The sequence below is a fragment of the Heliangelus exortis genome, chromosome 3, assembly GCF_036169615.1.
Source record: "Heliangelus exortis chromosome 3, bHelExo1.hap1, whole genome shotgun sequence".
Classification (NCBI taxonomy): domain Eukaryota; kingdom Metazoa; phylum Chordata; class Aves; order Apodiformes; family Trochilidae; genus Heliangelus; species Heliangelus exortis.
In genome coordinates, this window is record NC_092424.1 from 18,636,537 (window position 1) to 18,660,092 (window position 23,556).

Consider the following 23,556-nt stretch of genomic DNA (forward strand, 5'->3'; position numbering starts at 1 on the left):
ACAGATCCTGCAAGTTTGTTCAGTTATGTCTCTTTTGAACTGGTTATCTCCCACTCTTTAATAGAAATTTAGACGCGTTCCCAAATACCACAGCAACTCCTTATCTAGCTGGTTTTACTCTGGTTTTACCGCCTGTCTTAATTCAGGTTTAATGCCCTTTGATTCAGGTGCTACTAACATTATGCAAAAGGAGCCATGTGGTTCAGTAAGAAACTGAACATCGTGTAACTTGATGTACTTCTTTATAAAAAAAGGAAAAATTGAGAGAAAGAACCTGACTAAGTGAAATTAACTGAAAAATGCCAGAATTTAAATAGCTCAAACATTTGAGTACTATGCTATGCTCTAAATAAGAGTCTTCAAAGTACCTGTTCTGACATGGAATAAAACACTGATAAGATTGTAGGTTTAGAAAAATTTTCTAGATTTCTTAAAACAGTCAGCTAGAAATTGAGGTTTTGCACAGACAGTATTAACACTAACACTGCATTTACCCCCCCTGCTTCAGCTGTGAGGTATCATTATGATTTTAATCACTTCTCATTTACTGAGGAGCTCTATGCTTGTTTAACAGTTGTCTCTATATACTAATTTTCTGCTACCAAGAAGTCTGATGTTATAACACAAGCTTTGTGTTTAGTAAACTGCCTTAAGTAGGCATTAAAAAATAATTGTGTGACAAAAAAAAGCATCCTGAGACCTTTATGCTCTCCAAAATTGACATTCCATGTACTAGGTACAAATCCTGAGCTGTGGCACCTATAGTGACACAAAATTAAGAAAATATGCTCAAAGGTTGTTGCCAATTTGATTTCATTTCCTTATAAACATCAAAATAGCCCTGAAGCTGGGTTTCAAGAAGCAAAACCAGAAATAGCATTTACACAGTTAACGTCACATCTAATACAGGAAAGCAAGTTACAGAATGACTTCAAACACATATCTCTAATGCTCTCAGAATGCTTTTACTTTTAACAACCTCAAGATTCATTAAGCCCTTTAGAACACAAACTATCCATCCTCAACTTCCCACATCTTCCTCATTAGTTCAATTTTATATTACCTAGAGTATCGTGCACAAGAAATCACAAATATTATCCTTATTCTTTATCCCTGTATTCACCATCCACTGGCCTCTCACTATATTGTCTGTCATAGCAAAGATGAAGATAAAATAACTACATCACCTTATGTTATGCATTGTAAGCTTCACACTGTATGTAATTTGCAAGTGAAAGTATTAAGCTACAGTCTACTCACAAGTGTTTGCATTATTTATCTTTTTTCAAGGCTACTTGCAACATTGTGAATCAGTGGAAGCAACATATCACTATAGAAATGAGGTACTCGTAACTAAGGCATACAAAATGCTTTTCACAACCTACTCACCTCAAAAGACCTGCTTTCACTTTGAAAAAAAAACCAACAAGCAAACAAACAAACAAAAGCCACCAACCCAACCTGTGCACAATGATGTCATAAAAACAAAGCAAGTGCTCTCAGTAACAGATGTTCTCAGTTAAGAGCTGAACAAGTTCCACATAGTTCAATAGTTCAATAACATCAGTGAAGGAGATTTCGTGAAAGGATTTTAATAGTTGATGACTACTCAATCACAAGGTACACGCAATATAAGGCTATTTCTAAAATGCACACCAATATTCTTACTAATAACATTTAACAGAGGACTGAAATGGTACCAAAATGACAAGTCCTCCAACACTTGATTCCGTGTACAAGTCCCTTAAGTCTTCATGTTCTTAAAATCAAAAGTGTGTTGGAACTCATATGACCGAATATGGAAAAATATCAAAACCTATCACCTAACTGCAAAAGCCTGTGAGCTCAGCACTGAGTGCTGTGTTTATATATACATAAACATATACACACATAAGTACTTTTAAAATAAACCACCAGAAGTACATGCTCTGCACCTTAGCTTTACCTATTTCATAAGTAGCTTTGCTTCTTACAGCACAGGAGTACAAAAGTAAAACCAAAGATTACTCATGATTATACTCTTGATATTCCAAATATCCTTTTCAGTATTACAAATCCTTAAAGAAGGATGCAGAGATCGACTCCCAGTCAGTTAAGAAAATTAGGAATGAACTTATGGGTGGTCCTATAAAAGACACCAAACACGCAGAAGAAATCTGTCACTGTTTTTATTACATAGACTATATCAGGTACCAACTAAAGATCAGCTGAAAAGTCAAGACTTTGAGATTTCAGTGGACACAGGAAAAAAAAAAAAAAAAAGTAATTTCAATGACTCACTGAAACACATTTTTAACCAAAGAGGTCAGTGATAGTAAGGCATAAAAAAAGACTTGAAACGGATGAACACTCATTCTATTAAAAAAATGAAGTTTATAACAGTAATAACATTATTTTAAAAATACTAGAAAGTAACAAAAGGTAACAAACAAATGACAGCATACAGGTGATTACAACATACTCTTCCTATCAGGTGTTACAAACAAAAGTAATTCAAACTTCACATCTACAGTGCCAAACACAACTATCTCTAGCAATATATTCAGATGTTTATTTACCTATGTACAAATTAGTTAAGTAAATCAGATATTTTAATGACATTTGTGGTATCATACCAAACTTTGTTTTAGCAAAGCAGGCTTAATCCCCAAAAACCAAACACACCAAAATACAAACAAAAAACCCCCAGAAACAAACAAACAAAAAAACCCAACCCAAACCGAACAACAAAATACTACTTGATTTCTGCAAAATTAAATGTTATAAAAAGGAAACAGGTTCCACTGAAAAACAGCACCCTGGTACTCACATCTAGTTTTGTTCCTCAACATCTCCAGCTAATCAGGAAGCAGAACTGAGCACCTAAAAATGGGACTCAGCCAAACTGACCTGAAAAATCCTACTGAAGGTAAAGCCTACCATAGGTCTAACCTGCAATTTCTCTCTTAATTTTAAGCACACTAGGTTAGATATAAGTCAATTTTAACACATGCACCTATATAACATTTAAGTCAGGTCAGAATTCACTGATTACAGAATCATGAAACAATTCACGTTGAAAGAAAGACACCTCTAAAGTTTACCTAGTCCAAAACTCTATTCAAAGTTCAATCAATATGATATCCAAAGCCAAAGATGGCTCAAGATGTTCAGATTCTTGTCAAGTTTTTAACATTTCCAAGGATGGAGATTTCATATCCTCTAAGCAATCAGTTAATTTTCACTACATTCATAATGAAAATAGAACTCACAGCAATATAATGTGATTTTTGCATTTTAGTTTTTTCATAACAAATGTCTTGGAAGATCATACATCTACTTTCTCTATATCCTCCCACTATATAGTTGGAAGACAGCATCTCAATCCACCTGTTGGCTTTTTCCTCCTCCAAACTCAAGAAATTCAGTCCTCATGTCTTCTCACATACCACACTCTCCATCCTCCTCTGCTCAACTTGCTCCACTGTCTGTCCTTCTTGTACTGGGGGCCCAATGCACCACACTATATTCCAGATTGAGTCTCATCAGTTGCAAACAGAGTAAAATCACTTCTCACAACATGCTGGATAAACCTTTTCTAATATGGTCAAACTTAAATCTAACAACACACTGCTCCCTAATGTGCAACTCAGTTATCTTGGTTGTCCACCAGGACTCTGCAGTTATTTTTCTGCAAAGGTCATTCCTAGATAGCAATCACTGAGCCTGTATTGAGGCACAGTGACAGTCTTCCAGGTACATGACTTGATTAAACCTCTTGAGTTTACCATCAGACCAGTTGTGCAGTCTGTCAAGATCTTTCTACCTAGTGTTAAGGCCAACCCTTTCTCTTAGTGACTGCTCCCTACAGCATGGTATCAAATGTGCTCCGAGTGACTGAGTAGTCAGTTTCCACTGTTTCATTTGTTAATGAAGGCTACATTATGCTTTCTCCTCTCAACAGTCAAAACCTCTCAACGTTTCTTCAGGGATTTAAACCATTAAGCCCCGGCCCTCTTTGTAGAGCATCTCTCAGTCTTAAATGAAAACACAGCAGAGGAGCTGATGAAGTGTCTGCTTTCAGCTAACAATTCACTTGCAGTTTTAATCAAAGTGTGTAAGCTCAAATATTCAGCACTTCTCCAGCCTTTGAGATTTAATTTTCAAAAATCCTCATTCTAAATAAAATTTAATTGCCTTTCAAGAAAACAATGTAATTTCCTTCTAGTAAAAATATTTACTCCACATAAGATTATTAGCTGAAACTTTCAAAAATCTAAAAGACCATGTCTACTGTAATTCCCAAAACTTCCCTGCGAATGAAGAAGGTTTGAGTTATCAGTCATGCTCAGTGATGCCCTTCATTCACTAGCCTTCCCACGTCTAAGAAAAATAAAAGAATAAAAATAAAAATTTTTAAGAACTCAATCACCTGGTAAGTGCCAATAATCACCAAGGTTCAAAGGCTTTTGGAAGACCTTTCAAGAAGAAAAAAAAAACACTGGCTCCCACCCCTTGTGACAACAGAAGAAACTGAATCTGATCAATATGCTGCTAAAGCAGCAGCTCTAGCTACCACTCTATTGTACACTTTTTGTCTCTGGTTTTAAATCAATAGCTAAGCCATTTCCAAGAGTTCAGGGTTGTGAGTCTCTAACAAAAGCTGACACCCCTTTCCCAGTGGAAAAACCTAACCCAAGGCCTATTTTTCTGAAATCCTAAAACATTGTTCTTTGATGTTTCTTAACTGAAACAAATCCTGTATGAGGCCCTTATCTCATAAACAGGAAACATAAGCAATAATTCAGGCTCAGGTAACCAAAGACATCTACCCTTTTGAAGTATGGAAGTACAAAGAACAAAGCCATGTCCTCTGGCATGAAAAAAAAAAAATTATGATCGGGAAGTACCCTTTTCCCCACAGCTATACAGTGAATATCAGGCAAATAGTAAAGGGTCTTAAAAACAGACATGTAAGTTTTAATCTGTCTGTTTAAAAGAAGAACAGCCACACCCACTGATTTTCTCCCAAGATCTACTTATAATATGGCAAACAGTTCTTGCTCAGTTACAGATATCCATTTTCTACTGCATCAGAAAGGGGAAATATGCAGCTACTTTAAAAAAAAATTATGCTCCTTTCCATATAGCTTTATATTCCACTGGTAGAGATATTTGCTTGTTGGTTGTCATGAAAGCAGCCAAAATGTAATACAATTATAAAGGTCTGAAAGCCATAATCAAAATTTTTGTAGCTACTATAAAATAATTTTCAGATCACATGTCAGTTTCTACAAGAACATTATAACTAGACTAATACCTTGATGGCTGACAGACCCAATGTCAATAACCTATCATTTCACATAATAAGAATGGCCCAACATCAATCTTTTGGGCTTAGGTCATAAAAGCATATTGTAAAATGTCTCTTCCTCAGAAGGATTCACTCAACAGGCCAGTCATTTTTAATAAGTCAGTGGTGAAGAAAAGAACCAGCACCAGAGTGTCCTGTTAAAGTGCATGTGCTCCTGCTGCAAAAAATAAGAATGACATTTCAAAAAAGACAACTGCAATAGATATTAAATACATAGTGACAAATAACAAAAGTACCTGCAACAAACACTACCAAAGCTTATAGAAGGAGCAGGAAGAAATAACATCTCATTTAAGTAAAAAATTCAAAATTTATTACTAGGAGGAAACTCCTCTGTCTCCATCCGTCACTCTCTCTAGCGTGCACCTGTATGTGAATACACATACATAGATAGTTTTGAAATTTGTGAAGATTCCCCATACCCTTCAATTTTCACAAGGAACTGATGACAATATTGCCAATAATGCTTTACTCTTCTTGTGTTTACCTACAATGTACTACTATCATACCATCACCATAGTTACATTATACCATTTATACTATATATCTACTAAATAAAAGTTCATTTAATGGGTGAAATCAGCTTTAAAGTTGTGTGTGTTTTTTGATCCCAGAAAACTTGATATTGCTTTTGACATAGAGACCATAAAAGTGATAAGACTACATAAATTTACATTAGGTAAATAGTTACTGAATTTTTGAGCAAGAGCTCTACTTGAAGTTTGACTATAACATCTACTATGTAGCCACAAGGAATCTAAGAATGACATCTGAATATTTTACTTTTGCTTTAAAAAGACCTATAAAAAGGACAGTGATTACCACTTGCTGCAGGGTTCATTTGTTTTGAGAGTTGTTGTTTTGGTTTGGTTTTAAAGTATGTGGCCATGGGAGTCACCATCAGGAAGCCTCTCAACTGACCCACGATACTGACACAAACAAATTAAGTATTAATACAAATCTAATATAGTGCCTACTATCAAAAACTTTTCCCTCCAGGATGACTAAAAGAAACACAATAGAATTTCAAACTAGGATTATTGCAAGTTATCCCTGTCATCAGGTATAAAATGTGCCAACATGAACTATAGCTGCACCCTTCAAACAAATTTCTCCATCTCTATTGTTACATCAGTTGAAGCAAAAGAAACATTAAAACCAAACACACAACACACAGGCTCTACTTTTAAACTTGCAGGTTAAAAAGATGAAGATCTGAGAATGTGCTTCTGCTACTTTAAACTAGCCTGGAGGTACAAAACAATCCCAGGCATAATTTAACACTGCAGATTCACACCTATTTTCAGTGTCACTAGCAATACCTAAAAACATTCTCTTTCTTCCTCTGCCTAAGCTACTCAACACTATATCGTGCTAGCAATTTCTTTCCTTTCAGAACTGCTGGCTGAGATGGTTTTTGCCCTTACTCTTTGAACTGTTTCATGGAAGAATTGCAAAGTTAGCTTTAGTATTTTGAAACTGTGGCATTGACAGCAGTGGGTTTGGGAGCCAGCAGCTTAGGCAGCAGATTCAAGGAGGCAGTAACCTTCAACAGGAAAGGCAGTGAGACATTACAGAAAGGAGCACCAGGAGCTAGTTTAAGAGTTACAACCTTTTAAGCAATGTTAACACTAGAAAAACATGTATGTCTGTGGTCTTTTCAGAGGTTCATTTCATATTCTGCTTCCTTGTACCTTACTAAAACATGGATGAAGCTGGGTAACTACAGAACTTCTAGGTCAGCTTATGTGGCAACCACCTGTGGTTGGTCACATCTCATCGACAAGTTGCATTATTCTATGCTGTAGGTTCTTATTTTCCTGCAATGTAGTTCGGCAGGTGCCAAGTCAGAGACCATAAATCAGATATTAAAGATGAACTTGAAAGAAAACATGGAAGTGGACTGAATCTATCTAGAGCCATCAGTGCCCAAGTTGATGCACTTTACAGTCATAAAGCCTTTATCATGCAGCATGACCCTTACCTAAGTTACAGAAGTAAGCGTTTTGTGGCCAAATGAAAGCTTAAAAAAAGAGAAACTTCTTAGTTAGCTACACACAATTCTGTGCTTGCCAGTGAGACTTCTGAGAGCAAGCAGCCCTTAGTTCACTTCGGCACCAGAGCAAGGGACTTACTGAAGAGGAAGAATGCAGTGTCATTCTCGGTAACAAACATATTACTGTAGTTAATTTCTTCATTAATGTCACTTGTCTTTGTTTTCCAGGGAACAACTTCAGATTTTCTTTATCAAAATTTCCTCCAACCACTATGAAGCCTGGGAAATTAAATCCCTTTTGTTATCTGCAAACAGTTTACCTAAGTTACACATTAACCATACAAAAAGTGATATATAAAATAAAGCAATAACCAAGCTGGTTCACCAAGTGCAACAATACTGGGCCCAGACAGTGCAAAACAGAGAGACTATTGCTTCTAGCACCTCTATGGGAACAAAATGAAGACTGAAGTCTGTAAGTGCCGGTTTAGCTCTGTATAAGACAGTATTCATGCTCTTGTACCATCTTCTCAAAGTTGGAGTTTGATGTAAGGAGTGAAATGGGACTAGTTGGTTAAATCATATTACCTATTCAGGTCTAATAATGCTTAAGTTGCATTTTGTCCTTAACTTGAACTCTGAAACTAGGCATGGCTTTATTATACCACCCAGAAGACTCAACTGTGCTCTTGTTTATCCCTTCTGCACACATTCAGACAAGATTTATATCCTATTACATTAATTGTAATTCCTTTTGTTTGCCTGTATCCACTCATACTTCCTGTAGCTAATAAGCATGTTCTCTCACTTCTTTACTGGGTTATTCAAAACAAATGCATGTGTGTCATCTGTATAATACAAAGCACTGACCTAGTATAAAATGATCCTTCCCTAATACAGTTTACAATTATTTATATGCAGAATTTTTGGGGGGTTGGTTCTCTAAATTCAATAAGAGACCAAATATTTTGAGTTAAATTTAGTTTGCTTCTTTTCAATCATCAATCTAACCACCAGCAATCAGGTTTTAATAAAAGAAAATTTTGTAGAAAGAGAACACATGTTTAGCTAATACACTACTGGTATTAAAAGTGAAGAATTTTAATCATTAGCATGAAGCAGCATATGACTAAAAATTAGTTTTCCCTCATTCTAAATGTATACATAGACAATTGCTTTTCTTACCTTTTTCAGTGTTTGTTTACTAAAAGCTTCAGATGCATTTTGTGAGATTAGGGCAGCAAGGAATCACCACATCATATCAATAAATTGTTCCTAAGCAGGTCTGCATAACCAGATTAATGTTCTGCAGCAGGTCTGCATAACCACAATAAACCACTAAACCATTTATTTACATAATTGAGGGGTAACTTGTTGATTCACAAACAAATCTGAGGAAGTCAGACTTAAGGGTTGGGCTAACATGAGTGTTAAAGGTCCATTCCAACATAAATTAGTCTATGACTTGCACTATATAAGAATTGTGCCTTTTTTTTCATCTTGTTGCATCACTGCAATTTAAATACAGACATTCAGTCAAGACAAAGACAACAAAACCTAACTCAAAACACAAACACATTTGAACCTTTCTTTCATTGTAGCAGCAGAACAATCAATGCCACCTCTGAGGCAGGCACCTGTCACTGACCCATGTATTATCCAGCTTCAGAATAAGACATATTAGTCTGCTTGATATCAGCAGTCCAGACACTTGTCCTGCCACCACTGACAAACAGCCTAATGCAAGAAACTCTTCCTGTCAAAGACAGTAAAATATGAAATTAAGACTGAAAAGCCTTAACTTGACCATAATACTACAGATTCATCATATGCAAAAAAGCTACACCAGGAATATTCATTAAACAAAAAACCAACCAACTCTGTTTAAAACCATAAATGAATTATTCAGAAACACTGAAACCAAAATATGCAATCTCTGACAGGTGTGGTGACGTGAGGGACTTTTTTATTCATGCAGCTCCATAGCACTGAATTTATAATTTAAAAGAACAGTCTGAGTAAAAGAACACAGATTTTTAGTTCCCTACACAAAAGTTGAGAAGACAGCAACTAAGTATTGGGACAACAGTTATTGCCATCACTGTCAGGTAAAGTTATGATGGTAAACCAGAAGCCAAAACATTTTCACTGACCTGGAAGACATCAACCTTTCCCCTTGAAAAGGTCATTCAAGAGCTGAAGCTACAGTGGACATGTAACAATAATTTAGAGATTTCCTGTAACTGATTAAAAAAGGTAACTTAAGCAGTACTGTGGCTATTAGTGCATTTAAGGAAGTACAGACCTTGAGGAGGAAAAATGCCATACACATAGATGGTAAGCTGACCTCAACACTGGTGGCAAAATACTTCATGACTTTTACTAACTGACACTATACTGTTTTTTGTTTCAGAAAATACCCCTTTAAAATCTAGGTCAGGACACATTTAAGGGTGTAAAAAAATTACATTTTTTCCAATTATTAGCACTGCTTTGTCCTGCACCAGAGATAAGCTGTACTTTATACAACATTTTTTCCCCTGTTAAAAATACAATTAAGTGAAATTCAAATGCATTTAAAGAAGAATATATCCTCTGTATCTGTTCTGGAATTTTTCTTAAATTGTTGGCCAGTTACAAAATGCAAACCGAACCACAGTCCAAGCCCAAGCGATTACACCTTCCCACAAATTTCTGAGTGGCAGAATTTGTTCTTACCTGTAACTGCAACCTTGTCAAGGTTCTAGTTCAGTGCTGGAAGAATTAGTTTACATTCCTGCTGCAAATAACAGAACTGACTTGCAGAACCTTGAGATAACAGTACAGGACACAACATCTGCTTTGTTTTGGTATTTCCTAAAAAAGAAACAAAGAAAGTAGTTAGCTATTCCAGAGGGTTTACAACAGATTTCTACATAAAACTTTTTCATGAGCATAAGTTTTATTTAGAAAAAAGTGCTTGAACTAATGCTACCTTCAGATGTCAAAAGACCTTCAGTACACTCTCTAACCATTACATTAAATATTCATCCTAACAAAGAATCAAGACTCCCCCTTCCCTATTTACTTCACAGTACATACTAGCATTTAAGTTTACTATCTGTCATTCAAGTTCCTAAATTCAGTAATGGAAAGAATAGTTTTTGCATACCTGTTAACATAAGTGTTATTTGTTTAATCTTAACAATCTGATCAAATGACTGACTATACTCCTTGAGTGTTTGACAAGACCTGAACCCAGCAAGGACAATATCAAAGCTCTTCACTCTGCTTGCTGAGATGTAAAAATGCATAAGAGTTTAAAACAAGCAATAAACTTCAGCTGCAAAAACATTTCAGCTCTTCTGAAATAGGAATCATGTTTCTTTCAAAGCAGTTTCTATAAAACTAACCATAAATTCAGCTTAAAATGCAGATCTAGCATATACATGCATCTGAATTGTTAGTTATCTACAAAAGCATCCAGGGGCTCTACCCATTGTTTTGAACAGGATGCAAATGTCCAAATCCCTTCATGGATCAGAGACTACATATTTAATCTTAAACTGCCACATCTTCCAAAAGTTACCAGGACAGTACACTGGTAGAAGGAAGAATTCTGGGCAATGGCCAGCTTTGTCTGTGGCATGAGGGAAATACAAGACTTATTGTCTAACACTGATGATTTAAAACTGATTACAGCACTCTGATGAGCTGTATGAGTGAGAAAGGGGACTTCCTGCAGACCTTGACTTCAAGTCCACTGATTGAAGAATGGAGCTATGACATTTCATTATGGTTTGCTTCTTATAAACATTAACTAGTTTTTCAATAACCAAGAAGTGTCATAAGCAAAAAATAGCTCAAAAGAAGGAAAACTTTGCTACATTTTGAAGAACTGTCAGAGCAGGAAGTTTAATGCCTGTATGATTACACTGCTGCAAACCTTGTGTTTTACTCAACACTCTTAGGCACTAGAAGAGGATGGATCATTAAATGAATCAAACTAAGCCAGAAACAGTCAATTATTTTCTGCCACTCAAGCTCTCTGAACCAACTTGGGAAATGCAGGACCAGACAAGTGCCAATGCCAGAAATGCAGAACCAGCAACTGCTGCTGATTCAGACTTGCTCAGAATATCGAAAAACTACACCTTAAGCAGCACCCACTAAATCATTAATGAATTCTGAAGAAGTATTTTGAAAGGCCTGGACAGCAACTATCCTAAATCACCTCACTGGAATCCATGGCAAAAACCTTTACAGTTAAAAAGTTTCACTAAAAAACTTGTTTCCACAACTTCAGGAAAAAGAACAAAACACAAGTAGTGCAGATTCACAAAGATAGCTTAATTCTATCTTCTTAAACACACCAGTAACAAGGGCATGAATACAGAATCTGTGAATAGAGCATAACTTCTTTCAAGCACTGTATCTCAATGTCAGAACATCCCCTTAACTTGAAGGGTACAGGGTGTTTGCAAGCAGAAGTTCAAGAGACTCAGTTCTGCTGCTGCTACTTCAGCAGCCTTTAGAAGTGGCTGACTCAGAAAAGCAGATGAGAAGATGAGCATTATGCTTACCAGAAGCAAGAGGCTTGACCCATCCCAAATACTTCTGCTCTACAGAGGATGTGGGAGCATTCATCAGACAAGGGGAACTTTTAGCCTGGAGACAGGTTGCTTACAGAAGGGCAGATTGAAAGGTAGGTATTTTAGGCTAAGAGCATCTTATCCAGGAATATACTCTTAAGTACACAAATTCTATCTACACTAATTCTCAGAAGAGAGAAATGCAGTATTCAGTGTCCCAAACCACAGAAACATCTTAAAGCAAATGCTCCACCACTGAACACTGCACAAAGAGGGGACACTACTGCACACTAGTGACTCCTCCTCCACATAAGCTGCACTTTTTTTTTTTTCTCCCCTGTATGAAAAGACACTTAGATTCACGACACAGCTTTGGGCTAACAAGCTACTATATCCAGCCCCCAATAATCTGTGCACAGAAAATGCTCACATACACAAATGAAATGGACTTATCCAGACTGTTAATCATAAATTACATAACAAGAATAAAGCTGAATGATTCCTATTAAAGGCTTAACAAAATTACAAGATAAGCATTTTATTCAGGCTCCTTAGACCTTTGGAGTACATAAACACTGAATATTTGAGTAAGACTAAGGTAGTTCAGTGAACTTTCATAAATTTTGCTACTAAAACACCAGTACCCAATGGTAGAATCGTTTTTTAATTGAGCAAAACAGAAATATTTATTGACTAATTAAGAACTTGACTTTCACCATGCTTACAGCATTTTCTTCAGAAGGGAAGGACTATGCTGCCAAAGCCAACATAAGTAAATCACTGCCTAAGAACTAAACACAATACTCAAAAGTAAACTCATGAAAAAAAAAGAAAAGGCAATCAAGAGAAACTTGAGAAACCCTACAGTGCCCTTTTACATCATTTACTTGCACATCCAGTGCTTGTCTTCCTGATAGTTAAATACATAAATAATAACCCTGATGGCAAAACACTGATGAGCTTTAAGCTGAATCCTAATGTTTAAACCAAACAAACCCCACATCATCCATTCCCTTGCAAATTTCCAGACTGTGATCAGTGAAGAACCAGAAAAATTCTGCTCCACAACCAGCTACAGCTATGACCTTTTACAGATAACTAAATTACTGCTGCTCTAAAAGAAGTGAACAATCCAAGCAACCCACTCCCTGAACATCAACAGAAAGAGCTATAATCTAATGTGTCATAATTGAACTTATGACATCACAATAACACCACTGCCAATATCATCTCCCCCGGAATTGTAAACTGCTTCATGCAGAAGATAGAAAAAGATTTTGCAGAAGTAAAAGATACTGGGAGGGAGAAGGAAAAGAGCAACAATGTCAGCTTACCACAAGTTAACTAGTATACTGCAACCTCCAATTGCATGTTCCCAACATACAGTAAACATGAGATAACATCTCGCTCCTAAAAGAGGCATTCATTAGGCTGCCTGGTTTTTCTGGGAACTTAAAAACACATACTAAGGGAGTGTACTAGCTGGGCTGCAAGTTTATGCAGTTGTTCTTCCTAGTCTACATATATGACAAAGCCCAAACTAAACCAAGTTAATTTCTCTGCAGTTACTCGAGACAATGTAAAGGGAAAGTTGGACGTTCTTTGCAATAAAAGGATACTCAGCTCTCTCTCAATTTTCTGAATGGTTCTTGGTTTTACACAAAAACATTGTGAATCAACGAAGAATAAGCAAAATCTTGATTCATATTTTTGTGGGTGTGTGTTTTTGTTTGTTGTTCCCCCCCCCTCCTCCTTCAAATGTGGGAGCTCCATTAAAATGTTAATTATTTCAACAATTAAAGGAAGGATAATGAGCAGAAGTTCAAAACTAAAAACTTTATGAAGTACTTTATTCTTCCTGAAGCAGCTGAACTAATATTATGGGTTTGTAAAAAGTACAGTAATGTCTTTCCACCATATTTTTAGAAATAACATCCAAGGTTTCTTAAAAAGTTAAATGCTTGAAATAAATTTGCATGGGGCCATGGTGAAAATATGGTAAAAGTATGGTTCAGCAGTTTGAAGTTTGCCATTCAAACTTTTATTGCCAGTCAGTAAATTGAACTATTCAAAGCTGCATTTCCATCAGGAACACACTATTACACTTGAATTTTACAGCAGTCTAAAAGCTTGATAATAGCTTAGCACTCTTATTAATTCTATACCTTTAAATATCACCTCACAAATGTCAGACTTAAAACTACAGCATTGGAAAACTGCCTTTTCATACATCTAGAAGGAAGTTACATAAGCTATTCTGAACCTTTTCCTGCGGACCTCTTTAATACACATCTTTAATTCCTAAGTTCTCTGTGATTCTCTTTTATGTAAGTTTTAGATCAGTAAATTCACATTATGCATGTAGATGTCTTGGCAGCAGTGGTCTTTTAAGTAGTATTTGCTCTCAGCAAGTTGTTCCTGTTTCCATGTTAATGTTTTGTTGCTCAGCCACATAGATGTGCTATGCTGGTACAAGTGAATGCCTGAAGCACAGACTTCTCATCTAGCTGATGAGCAACTCAAACTCTCTTGAATTATACAAGCAGAAGATAAAGGAACACCAAAAGCAAGCCTTACTAGAATTCAGAATGCATGTAAGCAATCTACATTTGCCTATTAGGAGATTGCTGGCAAGCATCTACTCCTTCCTCTCTTCTGTAACAATCAGTTATGCTTCTCAGGAAGAGAAATATGAAATCATCTCACAACCAGTTATGCTGGGCACCTTTACAAACATCCAGTTTCAGGAATGCTGAATGGAAAGACTACTTAACATGCTTCAGTAAAAATGCACAAGTACACAAGTTATCTGGTCTTTAGCTGAACTAAGAAGGAGAGTACCTTCTGGAGTTAAAAACCTGTTCCATTTATAGGTTAGCATTCTTTCACCAAAAATCTCAAAACTACAAAGAAGGATTGTAAGCACAGGACTTCTGCTTTGGGCAAGCAAACAAACTTTCCAGAGAATAGTGTCTGAAAGTCTCCAAATAGCTTCACCCATATCTTACATTACAGCTACAGTGTAAGTCAAGTTCTAGTGATGCATTAGGGCTTACACAACAGTCCAGGAGTTGCAGATTGAGAAAAAAGTGTTCATATTCTGCATGGGTTTCTGCTTCTTTTTTTCCTGATGCAAAGGCCAAGGTCTATGAACATCCATCTTCTTGACAGGGATTCAAAATTCCAGCTCAGACACACAGGCAATAGGCAACTATTACTGAACTGTCCATATTTTGAGCACATTTCCCATGAAATAAATGTACTATCATTTTACTAGTTAGAATATCTAGGCAGCAACCACTAATGAGTTCGTCTGAAGCCATCTGCCCATCTGTTGCCTCTGTAAACATCTGGTCTTCAAATGTTTAAAAAAATGTCACTCCAGGTGGGTTAAATTTTGTAAATATCTATTTGCTAGAAACAAGCAGAAATCACAACCTGAACACTGGCTAAATGTTCTGAGAAAGAATCCACCACACGTGTCATCTGATAACTTTACAAGCCACATCTATTCAAAAGTCCCCTGGGCTGAAACAGCATGTCCCTAGACCACAAAGAAGTGAGCTGTCTCATCCACTACTGTAGCTGACTTAAAAAGCATCCAGAATTGGTCATTCCCCAGAACAGAAAGGTATTAATTAACAAGCAATGTTTCAGGAGTAAGCTTGCAAATAAAAACTCTGTTTATTATGCAGCAGAAGAGGCTTAGCCCTTTCTTGCTGAGCCTTTTAAGAAGCCCTCTTAAGACCATAAAGAACTCTTACAGAAGCAGTTGCCAGGAAAATCAGGAAAACATCAGATTTCAGATTGGTTCATTCTGTAGCAAGTATGTGCATTTGGACAATAAAGAAAGTTCACAGTCATGAATTTCAAAACACTGTAGGATAAAGAAGTAAGAAACCTGACATAATTGTCTGCTTCTGTTGTTAAGACAGCAAAAGTGACTGAGCTCCAAAATGTTAAGGTGCTCTAGCTGCAAGATATAGTAAGGAAGTTGGATAGTTTCCAAAGGACTGATATCACAGTGAGTCTCCCAAAGGAAATGCTCACGAAGAGGAAGAGCAGATTCACTGAATCTTCACCTTGGTTACTACTTCTCTAAAACAGTGTTCACTCATTTTAAAGACAGCTAACAGCTAGAGTTCCCAAGAGGTAATTTTCATCTGGGTGGAGAATCTCACCCTAGCATCAAGTGGCTAGCAGTAAATTAAGAACAAGTCAGCTTTTGAATTAAGTCCTGCTACTACCACTGAAGCCAATAAGGAAGTTTTTTTCTTTTTTCTATTGCTCCTGAAAACCAACAAACAAACCAGCCCCCCACCCCCCCAAAAAAAGGCAAAAACAAACCTGCTTCAGCAACATGTTTCTGCAACATGTTGTTCTGTACAGATGCTGTATTTGGAGCAAATATCCCACAAGGGATTCTCAAAGGCACAATAGTATCCCATTATGACTATCAGGGCAATTAAGCCATCACAATATATGCATATGAACTAATTACTTTTTTCTCCTCATCTTAAATACATACAATGTTAAGTGGTACCATGTGTGTATCAAAAAAATTTAAGTAATTTAAACTCCAAAGTGGAACAAAAAATGAGCAAAAATCTGTAAATAACATTACATTGGTCAGCACCAGGTACAGAAAATACAGTACGAATTCCATAACGTTGATATGTTTGACTGTGACAGAAATCAAATTATATCAAATTTATACAGGACAGGAAGAAGGGTTGTTTTTATTTCTTTATATATGATAGTGCTGATTAGGGGAAGGACTGCCACACTGCAAAAATATAAGTAAGGTTCTTATTCTTCCTTCATCTTCTAAGGATAAGTCTTCAGAGACAAATGAAGAAATGAAAAACATTGGACGTTGCTGATGATCCTGTGCAGATATTTGCAGGAGGCTAAATTCTATGCCACACTATTTAACCTCTTGGATCTATTTGTGGTTTTTTAGCCATGTTACCACTTACTATGTTTATACACAAAAGGAGTTATTAAATGCAAAAAAAGTCATTCAACACCACAATAAAATCATTAGTACATTCAAGTCAATACCATAAAAAAAAAAACACAGTACTACAAGCTGCCAAATATTAACACTTACCACACTACAGCATTTTAACATTCACTGCAAAGCACCCAACTTGGAAAGATAATTCAAGCATCTGTTTTGTCAACTCACAGCCTACACACATGAAATCTTCCAAAAAGAAGATTTCATTAAATTGAAATCTTTATTTAAAAAAAACAGGAACTGAAGACTCCTAACAGGAGTTAAGATACAGTTATTTTTTAAGCCTATGACAGTTTTAGAACACATGTTTTTCCTCTTAGCCTCTTCCACATTAAAAGTATTTTCCTACCTATTAGAAAATTTAAGAAAGTAACAGTACTGCATTAGTATGAAGCGAATAAGCACTTAGAAATGTGAAAACATCTTAAAATTAAGAGGGTCTATTTGCTTAGAAACCCTCTACCTTTTTGCCAACAGAGATTTATCATCTTCCTAAACCAACCCAAGTGAAATTATTTGGTTCATGTCAAATAAGGCCTATCTAAAAGCATTTCAAACAAGCTATAAACAAATGCTTGAGAAGCAGCTGATCCTACACAATATGTAATGATATGCTGCCCTACTGCAACAGGATCAATATGCCTGTAATAACATGATACATACTATTTGATCCACAGTAAGTTACAGAAGTTGGTTTTGGATCACAGATTACTTGCCAGACTACTTCAGTGAACACACTACTCTCCCCTGCACTTTTATAAAACATACTCTACTTTTCCATCAGACTAGAGAAACTTAAAGTAAAATTCTGAAGTCTTAAAAAAATTATCATCTCTAGGAACTGCACAGTGAAGCAAATTTCACCTTTTTTTTTTTTGGCCTCCATCTCCAGTATAATTTCCTAGACACATTGAATCTTTTTAGGTCCCTGCATTGAGTCTATCTGAACTGCTTCACTTGCCAGTGAGGAGTACCTGGCAAGAAGCAGCCATCTGCCAACTTGCAAGCTTAAATCTCAAAGTTTTGCCCAACCAGTACTGCAACTTCAGTTTCACTTAAATGAGTTTGACTCACTTTTTTAAACTCCTTTGATTTGCAATATATATTTCAATGTTGAAGTTTCTATCTACTGAGTAAAACCTGGTTTTATTTTGTCACTATGCAAATATCACAATATGTGCCAAACTATACCTGCAAAAGATATTACTCCAAGAGCAATTTTATCAAAAATAGTGTTAAAATTAACATGCAGATAAGACCATGCCAGTTTAAGAGATCAATATTAGAGACTTAAGGGCAGTACTTAAGGGCATTGCAGGCAGTCAGTACAGTAACAGGAGGTCTATACAGACTCGACAGCAAAAGGGATTCCAGGAAGCAAGGATGTTAATAATTCAACACTCATTTGATGCTATTCATCAAGTCAGACATGAGCTGCAGGCAAATTTGGATAACAGTGATTAAGACACCATTGAGAGCCACCAAAGGTCACTGCTTCTGTGCCCTACTGGCTGCAAGAGATGCCCTTGCTGGGCACTGAATGGTGATGGAGACATCTTAGCACAAAGCTGCATAAAAGAATATATTAATTGTAGCAAGGGGGCAGACACCCTACTCTGACTCCAAAGCAACACAACAAGATATTTTAAAACAATTTATATCTTCCAAAATGTGCACCTCAATCTTATCACTTGACTATATCTAAGTCTTAACCTGCATGTATTCTGTACTAGGCTTAACAAACCACATGGATTAAACTGGATGTCCATATAAAGAAAAATAGTATCAAGGCTCACAAAGAAATACCCAAGTATTCGGCTTTTGCAGAATGACAGCTGAAGGAATCTGACAGATTCAGCATTTTAAAAAGGAAAGTATACATGCATCTTACCCACACAGGTAATTCAGTAAAACATACTATATTAAAACCAGAACCACACAGTCACAACAAATTAAAAATAAGAATAGAAGACTGCTGATCTGTGCCTTTAAACAGGTGATGAATTCAGCAGAAATGCCAATTCCAGCAGGTCTCCACCCTCCCAAAATTGAAGATCTACCACTTGGCAGACAGCTGCCTAAACTAACTCCTAATTGTACTTCTCAGCCCCAAAACCAGTTCCTTCATCCTTTCAAGTTACTCCATGAGAATGACTCTTCTGTAAATGGATTTTATGGCCTTGTGTCCCCTTCTTACACTACCACCCAGGGAAGGGATAGCGATGTGCCTCTGTTCTTCTGAACCAGTTTTTTAATTTCTCCCTTTGAGTGTCATGAACTTGATGTGAGCCCAGCCAACAGGACAGTCCAACAACATTCTCCCCACAACTGCTCACACTGGATGGAACTCCACTTTGTCTGCTAGACTTTATCCCCCTAGTCCTCATTACATCTTCCACTCTTTCCTGGGGATAACAGGGGAATGACAACAGTTCCTACCACTTGGACTGGTGCTCTAACCTGCAAGCATATGACAACTGTATAGCTGCTTGAAGCTATGGCTTTATTCAAAGAAATGCATCTACCATTCCTTCCAAAATGCAGCAATCCTGCCCTGTGGCTCCCAACTATTTCCTGGTATTTTTAAATTGACTGGAAGTGTCACTCAAGAGCTGTAATACTACATTCGTAGAAATATTACTAAAGGCTCAGCACAAGACCTTAAAACAATCCAGAAAAAGTTACTAAAACACAGCCAATTTAGTAAGACATGCCATTTTATATCATGCAATTTAGTGTACCAGTTTTAGAAGTGGGAACACCAATGCCACCCAAAAGACAGCTTTGCACAGTAAACATGAGCTCAATGTAGTGACCTACTTAACTACTGTAGTTAAGAAACACAGCCAGAGCTAGCCTATATACCTCTGCTCACTAGTGTATTTCCATAGAATGATGCAGAAATACTTAATAAATATTCATAATATGTAGAAGAAGCCAAGAAGCAAGAAGCCAAGAATTCGGAAACAGTACCATTTTGCAAGCCTCAGTGTTCATGCTTTTTGTCATCAGATCATGGACAATTTTTAGTCTTACCTTAAATGTAGCACAAAAGTCAAAATTCTTCCAGATCTTTGTCCTTCTGATAAAGATTCACTTTAGAGACTCTTCCTTGCATATTAGGGGTGAATAAAGCAGAAGAGCCTTTGTGTCTGAAAGTAGAAAGATGGAAGAATTGACCAATTCAACACAATCTTCAATAAAATCTGTAGGTCAAGAACTGCTTTGCAGCAACTTCTAGACTGGAACTAATCATACACGAATTACTGGAAGTGGTCAAGCTAGTTAAGAAATTCCTACTTGTCTAAGGTAAGGCAGCAAAAGTTCACATGAATGCCTTTCACTTGTTAGACATAAAAGTATGGTGTGATATAAGCTACACCATTCAGTGGCAATTACTTGGAAATAAAACCCTACTGTCAGTATGTATCACCTTGACAGAGGTGTAATCAAATCTATTTCCAAACCAGGAATATGCACAGCCACATGACAGACAGGATGCATACACTCATACCTGTGCATACAGGTTTAAAGGAAGAGAGGATGGAAAAGTCTAGCATAATAATGCAACCATTTACAATATATCCAGATCCCAAACTCAAAGGCAAATAAACGTAGATATTCAAACTTACTCTAAAGTACAGAAATCATGACAAAAAAGCCTGTTACTAGCCACAACAATTTTTTGTAAAGCTAAAGCAGTAACAAACCTGACTATTCAACAAAATTATCTTGGTTATGAGTAAGAAACAGGGCTGCTTTTTGCACAAAGGCATGAGAAGGTTTACCACAGTTAAAGCCACCATGAGGAAAGAATACCAGTAGAGAACTAGTGGAGAGTGAATCTGACTACAGCATTCTCCATTTTGGAGATGTCAACATGCAGCATCCAGGAGAGTTCCTTCTCTTCATAGGCCTGGGCAAAGAAGAAAGTGAATCGGCCTCAGAGAAACTGAGATCTAGTCTCTTTCCCCAGGATATTTTTCTCTCCTCAGTAAATTCAAACAACAAATGCTCTACAAATTGCTTTGTTTTACTACAAGGTTCAGAACAACAGGTGAAGGCAAGTGAGAAACAACATACGTCACTATAAAGTTCTAACACTCCTTTTTCAACACCAAGAAATAGTATTTTTCTTTCTTTTCTTAGAGGAAAAGAGGTTATTCAATGAATATACCTTGCTTATTCAATAGGTAGATTTTGAATAACTACTGCTTAATATAAAAAAGTCAACAAGACTACAGCAGTACAAAGATACAAAACAGCAGGTCCCAGAAGACCCTTAAGGAGCTCCAGCTGCAACTAGTATCCAGGCAGCCACCTCAAAGCCATCCTTTGAGATGACTCTTCTCAAGTTTTCACTCATCTAGTCATCCTCCCATTCAGACTGCAAATAGGAGCATACTGTGGGACACTGTAAAAGCCTTGCTAAGGTTAAAGTAAAAAACATTCACTGCTCTTCCCTCAGCTGAAGGCCTAGTCATTTGACAGAAGTCAATCAGGTTGGTCAAGCATGACTGACCCTTAGTAGAGCCATGTGAGATATTTCCAGTCACTTATGTTCAGAAATAATCTCTGAAATTCAGATCACTTACAACTTTTCAGGTGGCTTGATCTTCCCCCAGACTATATTGAAAGAAAACCTACTTTACTGAAATCTCTAAACTTGAACAAATTCAGGAACTCCTGGACACAAAAGCAGTTGGTACCTGACAAACACTACAAACTCTAGTCTCTACCAGCTACGAGATTACTTATGTTTCACCCTAAATACTTCAGTCCCTTTGCAGTTGCCCCAAACTTAGGTTTGAAGCAGGGAGTAAATATGATACTTAAGCTCCACAATGCCACCACCATAGCAGATGAATGGAGACAGATCTCATATCCCCTAAGGGAATTTGCAAACATGACAAAAAGCACAGAAAAACAGCTTGACTGGCTCAAGAACTTTCTGACTAACTCCTCACTGTAACCTTTGCTATGTAAAGTTTTGGTTTCTGCTGCATTCTCATATGCCTACAGAATAAAGATATTCTTGTCAGCAAGCGCTGATATTTAATTAAAACCTGAATGACTGCTGTGAAGGGAGTCATATCAACATCCACAGGAAGGCTGTGCATTTGGAGAAAATCCAAGTGAATAAAGAGATGGGCATTTTTTATTTAGTTATAGCAGAGGTTTTACCATCAAGATTTAATTGCATGTTCTTTTACTGGTGGCTGGCGACACTGCTAACACTGTCACAAGTGACTTCAAGTATCATCTTCAACATTCCAAGTAAATTTAGGACTTCCACTCAACAAGACAGGTCATCAAATATCCAAATCATTAGTTTTAATAACCAATGGTAATAGCTACCCACCTTGAAAGAGCCTAGTTTGAAGCATCTCTGGGTGCATTCTTACAAGAAGTTAGGCTAAGCTAGACCAGCAACTGCTGTAATCCCACCACCCATCATATACACTTCCACTCCAACTTTTTCAATCAGTAGTTGCTCTCATATCCTCACACAATGATCTGATCCAACAAGCTAAAAGAAAATCTCAACAATACATACCAAACATACAGAATCACAGAACTGTCACAGTTGGAAAATACCTCTAAGATCACCACATACAACTGTCAACATCCTCCCCAATAAATATATATCAATATCTGTATCACCCACAAGAGCATGTCCTGAAGTGCCTCATCTACATGTTTTTTAAACGCTTCCTGGGATGGTGATTCCACCACCTCCCTGGGTGGTCTGTTCCAAAGCCTACCTACTCTCTCCATAAAGAAATTCTTCTTCATATCTAGTCTAAACCTCTCCTGGTGCAACTTCAGACCATTTCCTCTTGTCCTATCACTGTTCACTTGAGAGAAGAGGTCAGCACCCATGTCCCTAAAACCTCCTTTCAGGTAGTTGTAGAGAGCAATAAGCTCTCCTCTCAGCCTCCTCTTCTCCAAACTAAACACTCCCAATTTTCTCAGCCTCTTCTCATAGGACTTGTTCTCCAGACCTTTCACACAACAAGTAACTCCCTCACCATGAGATGAGACACAGACAAGTACCAGCACGACAGCAAAGATGAGCACATGGTCCCAGACAGAAGAGTGCAGAAATCCAGCAGCACTAACATATTTAGCTAACTGTATGAGAATCTCTTCCTTAAAATTGGATTGTGAGAGGTTCCAGAAGCACATTTCCTGCAGAGACCTCTCTTTTCTGTTCCATATCAACACTGACTGAAAAGTAGTGAAAAAACAGATCATGCTAGAACACCTTTAACTAAAAAGATGCACACTAGGTGCTCACCAACTAGGCAGCATGTAGCAAAAAGCTGTTTGGGTTGAGGGAATGAACTCCCCAAAAGGAAGAGATAAGAGCAAATCTGCATTGTGTATATCAAGTGAGCCATCTTCCAAGATGGTACATCCATTGTTTTTCAACAGCTTTAAAGAAGTAACAACAGTGTTTGGCTGACAAAGGAAGCAGAGGTATAGAGTGCCCAGCACTGTCACTGAGGGAGCATAAGATTTAATGACTAGAAACCAACATGTAAGAAATTCAGAATTGAAAATTCAGCTTCAACTGAAATACTTTAAGTGCGCTGGGTGTCCTGTATCT

At 37.0% G+C, this 23,556-nt stretch overlaps 1 protein-coding gene across 15 annotated transcripts in view; it reads right to left on the reverse strand.

Moving 5' to 3' along the window:
- Nucleotides 1-23,556, reverse strand: part of PPM1B (protein phosphatase, Mg2+/Mn2+ dependent 1B) — a 60,317-nt gene that overhangs the window by 24,378 nt on the left and 12,383 nt on the right. For 11 of the 15 annotated variants that reach the window (XM_071739486.1, XM_071739484.1, XM_071739485.1 and 8 more), the window contains exons 2-3: nucleotides 19,980-20,095; nucleotides 10,068-10,205 (exon numbers count right to left, since the gene is read on the reverse strand). The gene's annotated coding sequence lies outside the window, so the exon portion shown is untranslated. Of the gene's footprint in view, nucleotides 1-8,534; nucleotides 8,635-10,067; nucleotides 10,206-19,979; nucleotides 20,096-23,556 lie in introns of all 15 variants that reach the window. The other 4 variants (XM_071739487.1, XM_071739481.1, XM_071739488.1 and 1 more) reach the window with 2 other exon arrangements.